This window comes from Rhipicephalus sanguineus, chromosome 9 (genome assembly GCF_013339695.2).
Source record: "Rhipicephalus sanguineus isolate Rsan-2018 chromosome 9, BIME_Rsan_1.4, whole genome shotgun sequence".
Classification (NCBI taxonomy): Eukaryota; Metazoa; Arthropoda; class Arachnida; order Ixodida; family Ixodidae; genus Rhipicephalus; species Rhipicephalus sanguineus.
This window is the reverse complement of record NC_051184.2, coordinates 56,655,733-56,660,615: the sequence shown is the minus strand read 5'-3', so window position 1 is coordinate 56,660,615 and position 4,883 is coordinate 56,655,733.

Below are 4,883 nucleotides of genomic sequence, written 5' to 3'. Positions count from 1 at the left end.
CGCATTTGAAACCCCAGATGGCTTTACGAAATTAAAGTCATGCCGTTTGGGCTTTGCAATGCGCCCGCCACCTTTGAGCGCATGATGGATTCTCTTCTACGGGACTTCAAGTGGTCAACTTGCTCGTTTTACCTGGATGATATGATCATTTTTTCACAAACATTTGCAAACCATTTTGAGCGACTCTCCACTAACCCGAGGTATTCCGCAACGCTGGTCTACAGTAGAACTACTCCAAATGTCGTTTGGCCGTCGTGAAATAGATGTACTTGGTCGAGTAAAGTCAAGGTGGGTTTCTTCTTAAGGCATTCTTGAATATCTATGGTAACACAAAGTTGGAAGTTGCATATGTAACGTGAAGTGTGTGTATCCGTGTGCTTCTTGTGTTCTGTTGCCTTGTGCTGCCATAGTTATTCAAAAATGAACTTGGTCACCTGTTTAACACAGCTGGCGTGTATCCTGATCCCGACAACATTCGCGTAGTGACACAATTTCCCGTACCCTGTTCGGCTAAAGATGTCCGCTGCTTCCTTGGGTTTTGTTCGTATTCCCGCCGCTTCATCCGGCATTTCGCCAATAAATTGCCTCCTCTCAAAAAGCTACTAAAGAAAGACGTCACCTGCACTTGGGGTCCACCTGAAGCTGCGGCGTATTCGGCGCCCACAACTGCCCTTAGGACTACTCCAGTATTAGTCTTTTTGATCCGACCGGCCCTACGAAGGTTCGCACCGACGCACGTTGTCATGAGAATGGTGCTGTTCTCGCTTAGCTTCAACATAGGCGGGACTGCGTCATCACCTAAGGGAGCCGACTGTTCACGTTCGTAAATAACTATGCAATCACCGAAAGAGAGTTCCTTGCTCTACTTCGGCCATACCAAGTTTCGCCCATACTTTAACGCCGCAGCTTCCCTGCTGTAACTGACCATCATGCCCTTTGCTGGCTCTCTTAAAGATCCCATAGGCCGCCGCGGTCGTTCGTCTCTCCGCCTTCAAGACTACGCCTTCTCGGTGGTTTACAAATCCGGCCGCCTCTATTACGACGTCAATTGTCTGTCATGGTATCCAGTGAATCCACCCGACGCCGCAGAGGCTGGGGTATTAGCAATATCAAACTTCCTCTTTATAAGTTTTGAGTGACGTCACGATTCGAATTTCGTCCTATCATCTTCTCCCAACCCTTACTGCCTTCAGGACGGTGTCTTATACCGCCACAATCTGCGCCCCCACGGCCCTGAACGCTTGCTTGTCGTGCCGTCCCATTTCGGGCATTTGTTCTCCGCCAGCTCAACGATGAACTTACCGCCGGTCACCTGGGAGTCCCGCACACTTATGATCGCGTGTGGCGCCATTTTTTGTGGCTAGGTCTCCATCGCTCCGTGAAAAAGTACGTGGGCAGGTGCGACCCCTGTCAACGTCCAAAACATCCAATAATGCTTCCAAGCAGCCACCTTCAGCCTATCGATACCCCCGCCGAACCATTCTACCATGCCTGGCTCGACCTTCTCGGGCCATTTCAAATTTCTGCATCCGGGAGCAAGTGGGTTGCCGTAGCGAGTCGCTACGCAACAAGTTACGCCATTACCTCAGCTCTTCCCTTCAGCTGCGCTATCAATGTCACCGACATTCTACTGCATGGCATCATCTTGCATCACTGTGCTCCTAGACTTCCCAGTGGTCAAGGCCGATACTTCTTGCCCGAGGTCCTCCAGGGCATTGCTCGTTCTTGTACCACGAACCGCAAGTTCACAACGGCATACAATGCGCAAACAAATGGACTTACGGAGCGCCTCAACCGCACTCTCACCGACATGTGGTCGGTACACTTTTCTGCAGACCACCGCGACTGGGACGCAATGTTACCCTACGTCACATTCGCTCAGAACCCCTCCCGGCATGATACCGCATGCTATTCCCAGTTTTATGTTTTTATCGACGTGAGCCATCCCCTCCTCTTGACCCGCTGCTTCCCAGTTGTTTAAACTCGCCTGCTAAATATGTCCGCGATGTTATTGACGAGCCGACACAGCACGACAGATTGGTCGAAACCGACTCACAGTATCCCGGGCGTCTCAAAAAGACCTGTATGATCGCTGACACCGAGATGTCTCTTATGCGCGTGGTTCACTTGTCCTATTGTGGACCAAATGTCGTCGCATCGGTGTCTTCGAAAAGTTGGTATTTCACTATCACAGACCACACAATGTCCTGCGCAAGATCTCTCATCTCACATACGAAATATACCGAGTCGTCAATCCAGTTCAGTCAACGCCACTACCATTCACTATTGTCGCGGGTTATAAAACGCAGGGGCTTTATTCAGAAAGGCGTACGGCGTGTCGTACTCCAAGATAGCGCTGAAGGCGTGCAGCAGCCAAGAACGTCTTCTTCTTCAGTCTTTTTTCGCTGCGCCTCTCGAGCGCACCGGTTGTCTTCCTTGTCGTCGCCAGCGTATAGTCAGACACAAATATGGACGCGGCATTATTGTACACGTCGTAAAACTGAAACCGTATGTGCCGTCCACCTCACTACTTCCGTGATAAGTGCCGGGTCGGCGCTTTGAGGCCGCGGGGTATAAAATAACTGGAACGGCAAAAGTACCGCGACCGTCCTGCCCGCCGCCATATTTGGTCCAGCGCGGCCGAAGGTGCGGCGGCGTGGTTTTGATTTCACGCTGAGTAAAGCATGTTTTACGCATTGCGTGCGCTTTTAGAGCCCCGAATGAAGCATACCGTAGTTCTCTAACTGATTACGAAAGAAATTGCGGCAGTTTTCACTTGCCTACACGCGCACGCACGTCTACTAACGCGTTAAAGAAATGTGTACTGCGCGGCATTCACGTGCTCGGCTGTCGTCATTTGTTGAATGCGAAGACTTCTTAGCGAACTTCTGCGAGTTTGACCGTAGTATCTATCTATCTATCTATCTATCTATCTATCTATCTATCTATCTATCTATCTATCTATCTATCTATCTATCTATCTATCTATCTATCTATCTATCTATCTATCTATCTATCTATCTATCTATCTATCTATCTAGCTGCCGACGATTATGTGCTCTCCTGGCCGTTTCTTTAATGGGATGTATACTAAATTTGGTATGACATAACACGACTGCATGACGAATATAAACTACAGGTGGTTACATGAAAATAATGACATGTACGCCATGTAGGCATGGTTTACATGCCACGCTAATGGTGCGCTCGCGACCGCTTCTCTAGCTTGATACACATCAAAATTGATATGGCGGGACAAGAGTGTATGGCGAACATAAGTTACTGATGATAACGTGCAAATCATGGTAGGCATACCATGTAAAACATAATTTACATGACATGATCTCGGGGCGCTCGCGGTCGTTTAGTGAAATGCATACATACGAAAACTGATATGACGAGATATTTCTGTATGACGAACGTTAGTGACAGGTGGTAACATGAAAGTCATGACTCGCATGTCATGTACAGCATCACTTACTTGCCATGCTCATGGGGCGCTCGCGGCCGGTTCGGTGGCTTGATATACACCAAAATTGATATAGCGCGAGGTGACTGTATGACGAACATGAATGACAGGTGGTAACGTGAAAATCATACCATGCATGACATTTACGTCATGGTCTACATTACACTGTGTTTTGCGCTTCCGGCCGTTTTGTTGACTGGATGCATACCAAATTTGGTATGGCTTGCCATTGGTGCCTGACGAACATAAATTGCAGTTCATGCGCTGCATATACATTCTACATGCATGCATGACTAACTTGCGATATATAGTGAACTAGATATCATGACATAAATGACTTCATTTGCCTCGAAGACAGGGCTGGGCAGTATCGCGATAGTATTTCAGAGATACTTTTGTGTATCTGTATTTCCGTATCGAGATACTTTATTCTTTATTCAAAGGTTAGCCCGCATTGCCCAAATGCGTTACAGCAGGGGGGTTACAGAAACGACATAAACAATTCTTCGTTCTTACAGCACACTTGCATGGCAGACAATCCATTCCACTCTTGAACAGTTCTAACAAAAAAAAAAGAATTCGCGAACAGGTTCGTCCTGGTGCGTAATTCTCTTATTTTAAAAACATGGTCAGTTCTAGATGAACGGTGATGAGGTTCCTTAAAGTATTTTTCTTTATTAATTCCTGTTTTATCATTATATATCTGAAAAAAGAACTTCAGTCGCAGCTTTTGCCGACGCGAGGAAAGCAGTTCCCACCCAAGTTCATTTTTCATGTGAGTGCAGCTCTCCCCTCTCTTGTACCGTCCGAAGACGAACCTGGCCGCCCGGTTTTGAATTTTTTCAATTTTATCAGTCAATGTGGCTTGCGAAGGATCCCACACAGCACAAGCGTATTCCAGTATAGGTCGTATACATGTTAAATAGGCTGTCTTTTTTAAGTTCAGTTCCGAAGTTTTTAAATTACGTTGGATAAAGTTTAGCGCCTTTCCTTAAAACCACATCATCTACATGCGCATTCCACGAGCAGTCGGATGACAAGACTACCCCTAGGTATTTATAACTATCTGCTCTTTTTAGACGTTCATTGTTTAAAGTATACTCTGTTTCCATTGGTTTCAGCTTCCTTGTAAAAGAGACATGGACACACTTTTTATTATTTAGGTTCATTTTCCACGTAGAGCACCAATCTTGAACACGTTCCAAATCAGTTTGCAGTTGGGTAAGGTCTCTCTCATTCTTTACTTGTCTATACACAACACAATCGTCTGCAAACAATCTAATATGTGATGAAATACCTGCTGAAATATCATTTATGTAAACTAAAAATAAAAGTGGCCCTAAAACTGAACCCTGTGGAACTCCCGATGTCACATCAACATAATCAGAGCTTTTGCCGTTTAAGATGACGCATT